Below are 16,882 nucleotides of genomic sequence, written 5' to 3'. Positions count from 1 at the left end.
AGAGGTGAATGGTATTTTCAAACCTGGCACGAGGGCCAAACAGAACACAAAAGGAGGACGAACACACACAAACCCGCAGACATGTGGCATAATGGCCAGGAACAAAACCAACATACAATCAAGGGTGAGTTCACATTAATGCAGCAGCACCCACTGGGTGCTGCCGGACTGCACTGAAAGAGTCCTGAGTAATCCTGTCTAATTGGCTTCCAATGAGATTACTCAGGACTCGTTAACTAGGAGTCTTGGCACCGGTGAACGCCCAATGGCCCTTGGGAGAATGTGTTCAAACACATTCTTCCATTCTTTGATGCAAGGAAACATTGAATTATTGCTTTTGTATTAAAATGAATGCGAAAGTGATTGTCATCGTGAAACTGCAGCACAGCACACAACAAAATGTGTCCTCTGCTTTTAACCATCACCCTTAGTGGGCAGTGGGCAGCCATGACTGGCGCCCAGGGAGCAGTGTGTGGGGACGGTGCTTTGCTCAGTGGGACCTTGGCAGATCGGTATTCGAACCAGCAACCTTCTGATTACGGGGCCGCTTCCTTAACCGCTAGGCCACCACTTCCCAAAAGGGCAATTCATGAGTCTGAATTATTCTGAATGCCTAATTTGAATTGTCCAAAGAAATCCAGTTAAAATTATTTATTTTAGGTCTGAAATGAGGTGTGCAAACCAATTCAAAAATACATTGTTTCTTATTCACTGTTATCCCTCTTCTTTATTACACCGCGCACAGATCCATACAGAATTTCTTTGGAATGGCTCAATTTTTTAAGAAAGAGATAACAGCATGAAATTCCAAGTGCCTGGTAATTATGGCCCAGGACCTTCGTTCTCCATTTATCCTGGGAAGAGAGTAATGTTTCTGTTCACATTTATCCCATCACTCGGAATCACAGAGGAGATGATGTGTTAAGAAAAACTGTAGCCCACAATATTTTCACAGATGAGGAATGACAGTAATAATGAACACCACTAAAAGAATGGGGGGAAAAATATGGGGATTTCTGAAATGCAGTCATTGACCAGTCCCTGTATTTAAAAAAATATATCATTAGACATTCAATCTATTGCTCGTATTCCAGAGCATAAAAAGCAGTGTAGTTTCCCTTAGTAAGCAAACTGGGCAACCTGAAGGGGGCAGTGGGTCACAAAACAGAAATTAATTGCCCCTGGGAGAAAGCAGCTATATCAAGAGAAGTGTGCACCTACCTAATGTGCAAGCAATTTACAAAGACACATCCCTCGTTCATCATGTGGTGATAAGGACCCTTCTAGGGGTTGCTGTTACCAACGCTTGCTTTATTTAATTTTAACGTCCCTTTTTTTGAGCACTCCAGGTTCCATTAAAAAGGCAGGGCCTCGGCAGTAGTACTGCTTTCCGACACAGCAGGAGCTTAGACCGCAGTAGGCCCTTTGCTTGAGAAAAGCAATGAATGGCAGTCTTTCCAGTTTATATTTGGGGGGAGGCATCAGCAGGTTACGTGACATTATGCTGGTCAATGATTCTCCTCATGAATTAACAATACTGTAAACTCATGATGTTCATGGTAGTAGCCTAGTGGCAAAAACACTTGCCAGAAGACCACCAAGTCAGAGGTGTCTCCCCGGGGACTGTCCCTGTAACTATTGAATATAAGTCACTCTGGATAAGGACATCTGCTGCATGCTGTAGATGTAAGTGTAAATTATCCCTTGTATACTGTCCACATGCCTTGTCCTGGCAGTCCATGTCCAGTTTGTTCAGTAATGCACCAATGACGTTATACATTGTTTTTGTTTGTTCAAATCTCATTAAACCTCAATTTCCTTTTAATGGCTTAAAATAGCAACATGCCAACATTGCTCCGAGCCAAGGACATAATGATGTAAGTGGAATTTGAACATGTGACTTCGTGATCTTCCAGTTCATGGGCGAGTGTGTTACCCACTAGGCTACTACCAGCCCATCCCTACATGTTTTTGACATATTGAATAGATTTGTTCCATTAGTTGCTAATATATCAGCATGTGGATATTGAATTTAAATGTATACATATCTTCTGAGAACTTTTGCTTCATGCATTTGTCTGTATCAGGGGGGTTTACTCTTTTACTTTTTCAGGCTACTCACCTAAGCTTATTTGAGTCCACCAGATAACGCAAAAAGTGGCAGCCCAGTGGCAATTGTCAATACCATAGAGCCTTTCATGCCTGGACTGTCAGTGCTGTTTTAAGGTCAGCCAACCAATTTTTAAAAGCATAGATTTTTTGCCACATATTTATGCCACAGAAAATATGTGAGAAACAAATAACAAAATATACAAAACTACTAAATACAAAAAATTACTAAGTACATTTTGCTGCATTTATAATGAGTCGAGATTTTATTATGTGCAAACTAAAAGGTCTCTTACAAACAGTGAGTATAATAATCTACTTTATTTTCACTGCGCTAATTTTTTAAACTGATATGACAGGGATATTCACATCCAGATACCAAGGCAGTCATGTAGATTTTTACAGTCACAGATGTGATGAAGTTCTCTTTCAGTGGTGAACATCAGGCCACCCATGGTGTGTTCATCACCCAGTGATTTTGTAGAGTTATTTGCAGTGTTGCTTCAGCACAGAAAAGTATATTCATGTAGTTTAGTAATACGCATTCTTAGTAATACAAATAATAGGGCTGCCAATCAAAAAGTGTAACATAAGAGTGCAATGAATTAATCACAAGTAATCCTTATTAATCCTCAAATTTACAATACAGATAAATGGCAGTAAATAAAATGGAAACTAAATTTTGTACAAATTACCATCTGATTCAGAGGACGCACCCCAAAACCCTTTTAACGGCGTATCACATGGTACTGCGTGTTTAAATATTTTTCACTGGATTTCCACTCTCTGTGCACTGCACTCACATTGCTCCCGTGTTCAAGCACCCTGGAAGCCATGTGTCTACATTTAAAAATTATTTCAATGCACACGCAAAAGTTGCCATAAAACACCTTCAGTGTCTGTCTCCATCTTTATGTAGGGATTGTCTCTGGCTAGGATGAATTATGTATCCATGTCATAGGTCACACCCAGGAATTAATTAAAGCACAGCTTAATTTTAAGACAAATTAATTTAATCATTATCATGATATTTTTGACAGCATTAAAAATAACTGTTTGGAGAAATACTATACTCCAAGCGCTAATCAGTGTCCAAATTTGGCAAAGAATGGCTTGTTATCTAAAATTAGCCTGAATAGCCACATAATATTCAGGATAAATAAGTGCTGTTATGGCGAATAGAGAGATGACGTTAAAACAGAAACAGATCCATATAAACCAGGAAGAAGAAACATATCAACCCTCTTTTTTGCATGAAAAATGTTTCATTAAAGAATTCTTGCAAGTTTCTTAATTACTGCTGCAAGTGATCTCTAATCAATTTCATTGTTTCCTAAATAATGAAGAACAAAGGAACCTGCTGGTTTCATATATGTCTAAAATCAACCTCGTATCTGTCACTTAATCGTTTCATTTACATTTACAGCATTTATCAGACGCCCTTAGCGACTTATAATCAGTAGTTACAGGGACAGTACCCCTGGAGCAACTTAGGGTTAAGTGTCTTGCTCAGGGACACAATGGTAGTAAGTGGGATTTGAACCCGGGTATTCTGGTTCACAGGTGAGTGTGTTACCCACTAGGCTACTACCACTTTGTGTTGAAAAGTGATGGTTACCTTGACAGCACAGATAAGTTAGAGTTAGAGTCTTTTCATCTTTTTCACTCCATTTATTGCACAGTTTGACAGCGAGAGGTCTCTGAAGATTCATCGTGTCAATATAAGACACATTCAGAGAGCAATTTCACCATAGCTGTGGATGAACATTAGTTGTCTGGCTCAGTTGCAACTCCAAGATAAAAGACCAACATGAGACTTCTTAAAAAAACATGACTGATCAATTAAATATTACTACTGCAATGGTAATGCAAATCTGCTCTGTCAGTGTAGCTGAGTCCATATTTACAGTCATTGGGTCTAATCTATGTGTCAGTCCCCTCTAGACATGTAAGATTGATGGCACTTCAATAATTAAATTATGCAACATTCATGTTTTACCCACTTTTGATTGCCTTATGTCTCTTTGGTCTCTATGTACTGTACTAAATCACACCAAACCCACCAGTTAAACCAATCCTTTTTTTGATACTGTGGTATATTTGTTTACTATGAGTCTGGGAGTCACTAACATTTAAGGTTTGTAATGGATTTGAGACCTGGACTTGTACTCATCCCTAAATGTTTGTCAAGCACTGTTTAATTTATGTATAGGCCATGCCTGTGTATGTCTGGCATCCACGGCATTTTTATCATGTGTTTTCTGTTATTAAAAATCACTGTTGTGTTTGCTAAGATATTTCAAATTTTATAAAATAAATCCACTTCAGTGGATCTGGTTTTGTACGCAGCTCCAGACCCAAACTTCAGACAATTCAGGACCACTGTGACCTAGGTGCTAATGAATCTCATTGTTCTGAATGATATGGTCGTCACAGTGTTTTAGTATCAAGTACCATCCTTTAGCATGTTCATTTATGCCAGTCCAGGGAACAGGTTAGCTGTAAGAGAAGGAAAGGCTGTGAAGTGTAGAGAACGTAAGGCCAGAATAGCTGACCTAATGAGAGTGTTCCTTCTGCACCATAATTATGCCTTATGCATGAGTGCTCTCCATCTCTGAACCTTTTTGGTGTCACTGGCCCTTTTAGCCTGGTAATGAAGCTGCATAAGAAGAAAAAAAAAGCCGCCTTATCCTACTCAAAAACTCCACATGAATATTTGAAGCATAAAGGTGATTACTGACAGGCCGGGCCCCTGGGAAGCCTGCTGCTCGTGTGACAGAAGCTCTGAGTGGAGCTACTGGATCAGCACTTCAGAGGAGTACTGTGTCTCTAACACGTCACCATCTCTCACACTCCCGCCCCAGTCAACACATCTCCACACACACACAGAACTGTGGGCTCTTAATGCTCTAATGGGAACGTTGAGACAGAAATCTCTTATTTTGATACACTCTTCCTTTGGGTGGAATATGGATAAACTCTTGGAGCAAAATTATTCCTACCCAATAAGAGTGTGCTTGAACTCACACGTGTACAATGCTGCTGAGTTCATGGCATTGTGCAGCATCTCGATATCTGTAATATTTTGTAAGACATAAAAAATCTTCACAGCCATTAAAAGTATCACAACTTTTGTGGGATAGAAATTTTCTGTGCATCTGTGCCAACTGCAGTCATTTTTGTGCATCGCTGTGTACAGTTATGCTCACATCAGTATTTATAAAGCTGAGCATTTACTTTTTTTCACGTCTTTGTGCTAAAGAATGTGTAGCTTATACTCCATGAACATAAACCTCTATGCTTTCAGCAAGCCGCATGCATCATTAGTTTGTTAATTATCACTTGATCTTAATTAGGCATGGGCCGGAATGAAAGCACCATGGCAGGGCAGTCACTGTAGCTCAAAACCTATGCCAGGACCTGATAAGCATGCTCTACAAAAAACATGTGGAGCCCAAAGTAGATTTGACTGTTAAGGATATAATTAACTGAAAGACTGAAACCATAAGTTAAATAAGAGTAAAAGTGTTTAGAGTGTTTAGGAACTATTTTTCAAATAACCACCAGGCTGCAGCAAAATCTCTGCCTCTTACAACTCATTAATTGCTGGTAAAGCTGATAAGTCGGATTTTTTTTGCCATGTAAATATCACGAAAGCAGAAAGCAGGCTCCGGTGACAGAGATTCCATCCCATGGCTCTCTCCAGCAAAGTGTTTGGGATGCTTCCAACAAGGGGCAGTGGTGACCTAGTGGGTAAGGAAACGGACCCGTAATTGGAATCCCGAACTGCCAAGTTGCCACTGAGGTGCCACTGAGCAAAGCAACATCCCCACACGCTGCTCCCCAGGCACCTGTCATGGCTGCCCACTGCTCACCAAGGGTGATGGTTAAAGGCAGAGGACACATTTCGTTGTGCTGCAGTGTTTCACAATGACAATCTCTTCACTTTCACTTCACATGAACCCCTAGCACACAGTCCCTCCGGAGTATTTTTTTGCTACAAGTGTCATGACACAAAGACACATGGGAACTGGGATCAAACATTCAACTAAAAGCAGACATGCAACATGCAGCATCAGCATTTGGGAATGGGGAACTTGGAAAGGGGGAGTGGGAAAGGCAGACACATGATTGGGAGACAACCAACCTGGAAGGGAAACACAGATAGAGGCCTAACTCTACTCTACCGCGTCCACACGGCAGGAATACACAAGAAAGAGAGGGTCTCGGGGGAGTCCATCGTTAAATCAAGACAGCATAGTGAGAAAAAGCATTTGGAATTATTATGGAAATAGTCCATATTACATAAATATAGTGTTTATATTAAACATTCTATTAAGTTTTTCTATTTAGTACAGTCCCTTCCAAAGCCGACATGCTTTCTCTTTTGGTCTGCTGATCAAATGAATGAACAGCAAGCGCAAACCTACAGACCACCATTCATAACACAAACTGCTTCGATTGGCAGGAGGAAGTTAACTCAAATGCAACTCATCATGCCACCATGCTCTCTCCTCAAATACGTCATGGGTATTCATGATAGCTGTGGTCAAGAGACTTGAAAAACACATTTTTTATTTTATGAATGTGGATGTAGCTGGGATGACCAAATGAGGCAAGCGTTGCACTGGTAGTAGCCTAGTGGGTAACACACTCGCCTATGAACCAGAAGACCCAGGTTCAAATCCCACTTACTACCATTGTGTCCCTGAGCAAGACACTTAACCCTAAGTTGCTCCAGGGGGGACTGTCCCTGTAACTACTGATTGTAAGTCGCTCTGGATAAGGGCGTCTGCCAAATGCCTTAAATGTAAAATGTAAAATGGTTAACATGAAATTAAACTTTATTTAAAAAAAAAATAAATCAGTCCCAGACTAATTTAACCTACACTAGAGATACGTTTAGTAGACTATGAGTGTATTTCTACTATAATCTTGACATCACATTGTTAAATGTATACACATTTTTAGAAATGTCATGCTGGCCACAATCATTTACATTTTGTCATTGTGAAACACAGCACACGGTGCACACATTTACATTTACAGCATTTATCAGACGCCCTTATCCAGAGCGACTTACAATCAGTAGTTACAGGGACAGTCCCCCCTGGAGCAACTTGGGGTTAAGTGTCTTGCTCAGGGACACAATGGTAGTAAGTGGGATTCGAACCCGGGTCTTCTGGTTCATAGGCGAGTGTGTTACCCACTAGGCTACTACCACCCACAATCACAAAATCATTGTTAGCTTTATAATGTTTGTCACTCTCCATACAATAAATTGCATCATAAATTCTCTCACTCACGTTCAACAACCTTTTAGTCGTACTCAGGGTCGTGGCTGCCGTCGCCCATCCCAGGACACCGGACACAGGGTGAGGACTCACCCAGGGTGCGCATATACACAGTCACATTCTACACACACCATACACTCACAACAGTCAGTTTAAAGTCACCAATTCGCCTTTGGCCAATGTGACGAAACCAGAGAACTCATAGGAGAGCATGCATGCTCCTCACATTCAAACTTATAAGGCTATTCTTGAGCGTAGGACAGACAGAATATTGAGTCAATAAATCAGTTCATTGCTACAGAACAGCGAGAGCAGTTACATTTATCACTCACTCTAAGTGTAGTGTAAGGCGATATGACAACCACAGGCTCTACTTGGCTCTTTACTCTTCCCATGCGGGAATCTTTAATGAGCATAACTCACAGGGGGAGATTTCAATCAGGTCCTTGCAGACTACCTGCATCAGGTTTTAATGCCACCTGCCGGTGCTGGGACCACAAATGTGCGTCACTGGCTAAATGTTAGGATGCTCCTGTGACCCAACATTCACAGACAGGGTGCACAGGGTGACGGCTGATATGGGCAAAGAGGAAAGGAAGTCATAGGGTGCAGTTGAGGAAGCAGACACTGGGAGGAGGAGGAAGTTGCAGGGCATCCTTCAGATGTCAAACAGCCTGTGCTGACATAAAAGGTGGCAGAGCACATCATGGGTCCAGCCTCTTACAGGCTTTTTTACCGTGGCTTCAACATTATGATACAGACTTTAAGGCTCTGTGTACGGGATCTTCTGCAAGATCCTAAAGAGGATGCCAGGAAGAACACTCTGAAGTATAATGTCGATGCTCCACACAGGATTAAAATATGCAGATTCCCTGGCTTCTAACACGATGCTTGCTTCACCCCACACACAGTCTGCATTACAAGCGTTTGGTAGGTGGTGAGGTGCTGTTGACGTCTGCTTGTGGGTTGATCGTCTGTGAGTTGTTTCTCTGAGATGAGAGGCTCCTCATTGACGGGAAAGATAGTCTATCTTCATACAGCCAAAAGCCACTTGTGAACATCTGCTGCCAGAAACATGTGATTTTTTTTTTTTCTTCAGTAGAGACCCACTTTTTTTCTGCAATAGAAGTGCGTTGCCATAGTTATGAGAAGGCAGTGGAAAAATACAGCTGAGGGAAATAAATAATAAAATCTAAATGAACAAAACAAATCTCATGCACGAGGAATGGCCGAGCGTATATATCTCACTGCAGTGCACACTAATAGCATCCTACCCACATCAAACACTCAGCAATCATTACACAATGAAATAGGTCAATTTAATACATCAGTAAATTTATTACTCTGATTCCTGTTAGTTCCAAGCTCAATTAAAAGTTAGGGTTATTCTGAGGACTCTCAGAAAAACGGTTCATTTGACTGTAAATGATACACTTCACAAATCCAACTGGGCTTTAAATCTGTAATTACAGCACTCAATGCAAACTCTTTTTCAAGTGTTTTTTTAGACCAGGGTTTATGTGTAAATTGTATTCTGAATGAACAAATGGTGTTACAAATGGTGTTTGTGTTACATAAAGCAGTTCACTTCAGCCCATATTGGGCTTCATCCAAGGTTGGAAGATAATTGAAGCATGTTGATGCTCAGGTTCATGCTGTACTGGCTGCATGAACAAATTGAATTAATAAATGGACACTACAACAAATGTGGACCCGATGTTTGGTATTATTGCATTTGAAATATTGTAATGTTTAGTCAGTACATTTATGCAATCCTCTTCAAAGGCAAGGTCTGTTCACTAAGATATGTATGTATCTTATTCACTGTAATATTTAAGGTATTCAGTGGTGGTTAGAGCAGTATTGCAGTGTATAATACACATGAGTCACCCAAGCTTCATCTTTAGAGCATCTTTAGAAGACTGAGAAGAGCCCAAATCAAAATTGGATAACATATCTTAAAATCTCTTAAAATAGCATATGCATCCACAGCTTGATAAGGCATTTTGAGTAAGTACAGTTGATCTTGCTGTTTTTTTTCTTCATATAATTATGCTGCTGGTCTCCGTGTAACCCTCCCCCCGCTCTCTCTGATGTATTCTTTAATTAAAAACTTTCAGCTGGACAAGAACCAGCAATTACTAGCTCCCTCCTCAACTGCCTCGGTCCCCAGACAGAACTAGGAGGTAGCCTCCATGCTCTGGCCATGAATCTTTAAACTGACCAATGAGATAAATTATTCAACAAATCACTGTGCTGTTTCTTGGCGTGGCGCTTCAAGTTTTGCCTCCATGCTCTGTAAACCCCAGCTTTAAATAGCACTGGGGAAGAAAACTGTTGCACTGTGTAACTGGTAGAACTGGTCTAATTGGAGCAGAAAGAGAAACTCACCGGGATGAACCCAATGTTACTGAAACAAAACTCTTTCATTCTGGTCAAGGATGCAGCACATGAACAACATGTAAATGCAAACGCCACACAAAGAACACCCAGACCAAGGTTTGAACCTAGATTTTTTTTTAAGGCAGGAATTTCAACCACAGCACAGCTTTAAATAAACTTCATTTTTAGGGTTGACAAATTATTAAAAATTCTAATATTTGGCAATAGATAAATCACAATTATTTCTGAAGAATAAAGCTTGGAATTGGGGTGGTAGTAGCCTAGTGGGTAACACACTCGCCTATGAACCAGAAGACCCAGGTTCAAACCCCACTTACTATTATTGTGTCCCTGAGCAAGACACTTAACCCTGAGTGTCTCCAGGGGAGGACTGTTCCTGTAACTACTGATTGTAAATGCTGTAAATGTAAAATTGCGCATTTTTAAAAACTATGACAAAGACAAATATGGGAAAGAGGCTCAGAGAGGCTAGTGATAGGGAGATGATCATGTCATTTTATTAAAAATAAAACACTGAAACTCAGTCTCGGACAATAACCGAAGTGGAGCTCATATTTGATGCAAAATCTTTCTAAGATGTTTTATGTTAAGTAAATGTATCTCAGAGGAAATGTTTTATTGTCTATGTATTTTTTTACAATGACATGACAAATGTGAAAAAGATCATCAGTTTTGAAACTGTGTTGCTGTGCCTCCAAACCCTTCTACACTGTGCCTCATGACCCAATGGAGGTTATATAATGTAAACATTTGTGAAGAAATAAGGTGAGATTTTGCCTGGAGTTGAGATTGTCCAAGCACATCTCTCTTTTCATGCTGATGCTAATCCATTATTCAGGACATTTATTCCCCTCAAAGGTACTAGAGCTGCACCAATTTGATCTCTTTTCTGGAGAGGAAGCCTTCACAACCATGTTCTCATGCTCAACTACTGCGAGTACTGCAAAAAAATAAATATTTTAGCTCCAAAATAAAGCTGGGTTTATCTTTGTTGAACCAAATTCTGGCACCACATTTGGCAACCTACACATGCTCATTGTCAAAACAGCAGTTACCTTGGCAACAGGCACACCACAATAAGACCTTGATCGGAGACAAACAAATAGTGCTGAATGGCGAAGGTTGAAGCTGTGTAATAGATTTATGTAATCAAGGATGGTACTGCACATCACACTGTGATCTCTGCAGAGATCTCCACAGCAACACTTCTAAAATCCACAGTGTGCCCGTTTCTGTGTGAAACGAATAGACTAAATGTTGTCGGAATTGGCTAAACTAGTAATTTGAATTTCTGTAGTGGGTTTGCAATAGCACATGGCGAGCATAATCCATTCACTCCACTGAGCGATTAAATGCTGCATTGTTGCACTCATGTGGGGGAAGATAGAGCCCTGTGGGATATAGCCCCCACCTGAACACATACCCCTCCCAGGGTGTTTCAACGTGCCACAACCATTGTCTTCATAGTAGCTAAATATCTCTGCATTGTTATTTTAAATAACCCCAAGGTAAACGTTCCATGAAAAGACTTATTAACTGGCAAGACCCTGCCCAACTACAGTACTGCACAGAAAAATTAAGGGAATCATTTGTCCAAATTATATAGCACTCTGGTTGTTAGATGTAGCCTCTATATCACACGTGCTGTGAATGCCAACCTAATAATGGGATCATTAGCACCTTGGATGTGTGAAGTGCCATGTGTCTGGAATTTGTGGAACTGCTGAAAAATACACACTCTTAGACACCCTTCAACTCAAAATCTTAAATGGAATATTAAAGAAATGATTGTTTTTGGCTGCATAAATACATTCACTAACAAGAGACTCAAGACCTGGAGAGAATTTTCTTCAGCACACATCTGAAGACCCTGGGAGTTCTTGTTGATGACATATTCAGTTTGCCTTCAGGAGCAGATCACGGGCAATTGTCTGAAACCTTGCTGTTCCAAACCTTCAAATCCAACACTGAAGGCCACTTCTCAAAAATGTATGAAATCATGTTGCCTGGCTTCAGCTGTGTGGAGCGATGTCACGTACAGACACCTAATATCTCATTCACATGTGAGAAAACAGCTAAGATTGTCATAATTCATGTAAACAATCAGCTCTAAAAATACTCTCCTGCATTGGAATGAATAAAGGCAAATAAAGCACTATGTGTAAAAAGAATTCCTTTGACTAGTTAATTGCCTTAAATAGTTGAAATGTGTATGAAACCCAGCATTACTATAACTCAGTGGAGAACTGCTGAGTGATCTGCCTTAATCTGACTTAATCATCCCCGACACAAAGTGCTTTGTGTGGGTGAAGGGGTATAGTAGTAGTAGTATGCACCATCAAGTGAAACAGAGTGAAGTATGTTCTGAAAAGGGAAAAATGGTCTTGATTCGATGCAGTAACAATGTTTTCATTTTGTGTGTTATATTTCTCATACACTCGTCAAAAATAAAATTATTTGTAGAGGGAATTGAACCGATACGATGTTGAAATCACTTCAGTTGTCTTTTTCTTTAACTGATCCAACATCTGAAAATCTGAAGGATCTGAAGGATCTGAAAAAGATCCTCCGCACAACTCCACCACTACTCAACCTGCCAAAGCAGGCTGGAAAGTGGCCTCATTAATTTAGCGCCTAATTATGTCTGTGATTCATCTGAACTCTGACAAAGAGCTCTGCGTCTCTTCCAGGCAGCCCTGTGGACGGTGAGCACTGTGGATTTAACATCTGCTATCATCCCTCGCATCTGCACATCATGTGAAACCTCGGCTGACAAAAGTGCAGCCGACAATATTCCCATGCAGAGTTCACACGCAGAGTCATGCTTGTCATTTGCCAAAATGACTATTGCCAGCCATCGCTGATCCATAAGTCTGACTCCCTGCCCCAAAAGTTCAGAGTATGCATGAGAAAGTTTTGATATCGCATGAAGATAGTCAGACACCATTCACCTGATGGTCCTGGGCAAAAAAAGCACCTGCATTAAAGGAAATAAATATCACAAGTATACTAAAATGTGAAAAAAATTTACTTCTGAATGATTTTGCATAATATTCTGTTTATTAATTTATTGGTCTAAATTTGACTAAATTACATCAAACAAGTGGATTTGTGATTATACTGCACAATACACTTTAGGAACTCACTTGCACTAAAAGGGTCATTAGTTAAAAATAAACACAGCAAATAAAAATAATTAAAATCTTCTGCCTCCATATCAGCTAGGCCTGAGTGACCTTGCCTTAGTCATTTCTATGCTCCATTTTCTCGGAGCAAATTTATACAGCAAGATTTAGCACCCATGTCAACAAAGGTAAACAATCCCAAACAATCATTTCTTTCAACAAAGTCACACAAGCAAACGTGACATGCAAATTAAGTGAATTTAAAAATAATAAATTGTGGACTGTACAGATCAGATTGACGGGTTCACACCTATTTCATAGTGCAACACACTGGAATAAATCCTGTTTTTTTATGCCAAGCACATGAATAAGTACAATGCATTACAACTAGTGAGGCAATAAAACAGAAGACAGCCATTTTTCCACACTGAGTTAACTGCTGCCCAGCAGGCTAGGAAAATTTGAGAGGAAGCAGACTTAAACCGATTTAATGCACAGACATTACCAGAAGGGATGCCAATGGGGGGCATTAGAACTGGGCAATGGAAAATGCTTGAAGTTGTTACTGAATAGAAATTCTTGCCTATACAAAACAAATATATTTTATATATATTTTACATTTACATTTTTCACATTTATGGCATTTAGCAAATTGCATATATTTGACCAAAAAAAAATATTTTTTCAATATACATGTACAATGTGTATATTGTACATATATGTACAATGTACAGTTGTAGCAGCTATGAAAGTGAAAGTGAAGTGATTTGTCACATGTGATACAGGACCACTTTTATTCAGAATTCACTTAAACTATAGTGACACTAGCAGATACAGAGAAATATCAACGTAATTAATAATTGGTTTGTCTGTCTATCTGAAGAGGCATGCAGAACTGCACCAGACATCGAATTTCAAGGAAACACACAAGCAGCTACATGAAGCTACTTTTGGATGTGGCTTTCTGGATAACCTCTCAGTGTCTCTCAGTGGCACGCCAGTGTTCTCAACGTGGTTCTGCATGTTAGATGACTCACAGAGCCCAAAGCACAACGGCCTCTCCAGGGTTACTGAGTTTCCTACCTATTTTTTAGCTTCATAAATAGATACTATCACTACAGAATCTTAAGGAGCACTTCACACAAATACATTTGAGCACATCAAAAATCAAAAATCACCCAGTCACTCTTGCTTACACAAAACAATTATCATTATAAGCACAGCATTAAGAGAAGGAAATTACTTATTTGTTGATGATGCAAATAATTATTATGTAGCCCTTTTGAAATGCCACATCAGGCAATTGTGAAGAGCTATTTGTCAACTTTGGTTATTTTGACCGAGATCCTATCTTTAAATTAGGTCAAGCTTAGCTCTTGACCCATTTTGACTCTCGCTCAACGTTTATCCAGGTCAGGGTTGCTGAGAAGCTGGATTCAATCCCAGCAATCCTCAGGTGCGAGGCAGGAGCAACCCCAAGAAGGGGCACCGGTCCAGGATCAACACACTCACACACAAGCACTTGCACCATGGTGCAAATTGAAGCGCCTAATGCATTATTATGAGCCTAATTGAAGTGGTGGAGAAATATTACAGCCTGTAAAGTGAACCGGTAAATTGTGGGAGGATGTGAATCTTTTCTTCCTTCAAACTCTCCAAAGCCATCTACTCTTAACTTCACAGTAGACCTGCAGCAAACTGCAAGACAGAGTGGATCACACTGTCTCCTGCTCCTACGCAGTTATGTGTGTGCTCTGTTTGTTTAGCACTTGCGATAATTTGAACCCACAGAGACCCCTCTTATTGCACAGAAGAGTATTGCGTAATAAAGATGTTAAGATTATTTTGAGGATTTTGTGCCACTTTAAAGGCAACTGCTACATCTGAGCATTCATTTCAGTGAGCTTTGTCTGTTTTGAAATATTTTGCACGTTTGGGGACAGATGAAAACATAAAGGAAAGCTTTTACGTAATGGCCACCTGGTTCTCAAGCAGAGTAGTGCATTTTAACATGGCAGTTTCATAATAAGGTACCAAGAGCTCTCACAACTGGGCAGGGGTAAGGTGCTTGACAGGTAGCAGCAAGGCCAGATTCCCTGATTAAAAATGGATGTGGATGTGGAGAGTGAGCGTGTTGCCATGAGACTATCAAACAAGAATCTCCGATAAAACTGTTTTTGCATTGGCTGTCAGCAGCAAGGGATTTGCGGTTGGGAGGGACAGAAAAGGGCAGGGATGATAAGCATCTAGATGTGTGTTTGGGAGACCACTGTCCCTTAGTTAATTTGCTTAAATCCCCACAATCACAAGAGATAATGGTTCTCTCACAGAAACTGCAGTACTAATACTGAGTGCAAAGACATTGTTCTGAGACCCAAAAAAGTCTGCAGTGCGAACATTGCAGAAGAAAATATTTTATAAAGAATGTTTCTTTCAGCCTTGAGAAGAAAATGAATCTTTTTATTGATGAGTATAGTGCTAACCTCAACAGATATCTTTTGTTGCCTTCATTAAGAAGTGAAAACGTCGAATTTCTTATTCTGTTTTCTCAGGCCGTTCTGATTCACCGCACAGTGGATTCACTATGAGACTGACTGACTCTAGGCAACAATGATTATATTTCAATTGCAAACCAGATTCTAGTATGCTTCAAGAGTAAAGGCCTAAAACCCTTCCCTGTCACATTATTAAGGGTCTCTGTAATGATAGTTTTGTCCCATAATAATGTACCTTATAACATTTCTGTACGACAATGACTCACTATATTGATTCATTAATTCATGTTTATTAAATGAATTATTTGTAGTAAAAATGTTCACATGCAAAGATAGATGGTCAGGTTTGTGCATGTACTTAGCACAGCTTAACAAAGTTAATATGAAATTTGGTTATTGTTAAAATTAAAATGCATTACAGATATGTAAATCCTGTGCATGATCAATTAATGAGCAAAAGGCTAAAGCTTTCAGTGACCAGTCAAACGATTTTTCTAATTGGATACAGAATGTGGTGTGATGTAGTAATGGCGGCAGTGAATTAGTTAAAGAGAGAAAATTCCCAAGCTGCCACGCACAGCTATAAAATCAACAAATCACTGGTTAGATCCACAACATATTATGTTTAAGTGACCAAGGTAAGATTTCTGGTTTTATTTTAAGCAGTGACAGCAAAATCCTTGTTCTGCCAAGGATGTATCCATTCAGCGATCATCAAAACAGTCATCAGCCCAGATACATGGAATGTTCATACACAGTTAAGCCTTATTCCAGGCATTTAAATGTGCCAAAACAAGAATGATGATATTCATAATTTGCATTTCTAGCTCTGAACACATTTCTAAAATCATTCTGAAAACTCATTTATTTTTTCTATAAAGCATGGTGTCTGTATACACGTGACAAACTGAGTCCATTAGGAACAGAATTTCATCACAGCTTTTAACCTTTTTAAGGGTTTTAAACATCAGGTGGCTTATGTAGGCTTTAGGCCAAAAGCCCAGCTTTTCTCTTTTAATTAGCACTACCTATTTTAGATCCAGGTGGCCGAGCTTGTTGCCTTCATCTCTACAGTAACCGTCAAAGCTTTATTTTAGCAGAACCAAACAGCAGAGAATGAAACCGGTCCTGATTTTAAAAAAGAAAGATACGACATACATTTAAATGCACATCCACTTGGTTTTTAACAGCATGCGATGTAATATAATATCAATTAAGGACACTGCTGAAATCTGACCCATAAATCTTATTAACACACTGATCAATACGCTTACTGTACACTATACCGATATTGCACATTCATTGTGATACCGTATGTCTGTGATGTGCACATGTACTGTATGTTTAAATTGTCTTTGTTACTGTTACCAGTAAATTTGGATTTATTCGTGGGGCAGCAAAAAAAAAAACCCTGATGCTAACTTTCCATAATTAATTATAATCACCATTGGTTGTC

The sequence above is a fragment of the Denticeps clupeoides genome, chromosome 12 (genome assembly GCF_900700375.1).
Source record: "Denticeps clupeoides chromosome 12, fDenClu1.1, whole genome shotgun sequence".
In the NCBI taxonomy this organism is placed as follows: Eukaryota; Metazoa; Chordata; class Actinopteri; order Clupeiformes; family Denticipitidae; genus Denticeps; species Denticeps clupeoides.
This window is presented reverse-complemented; position numbering follows the sequence as displayed.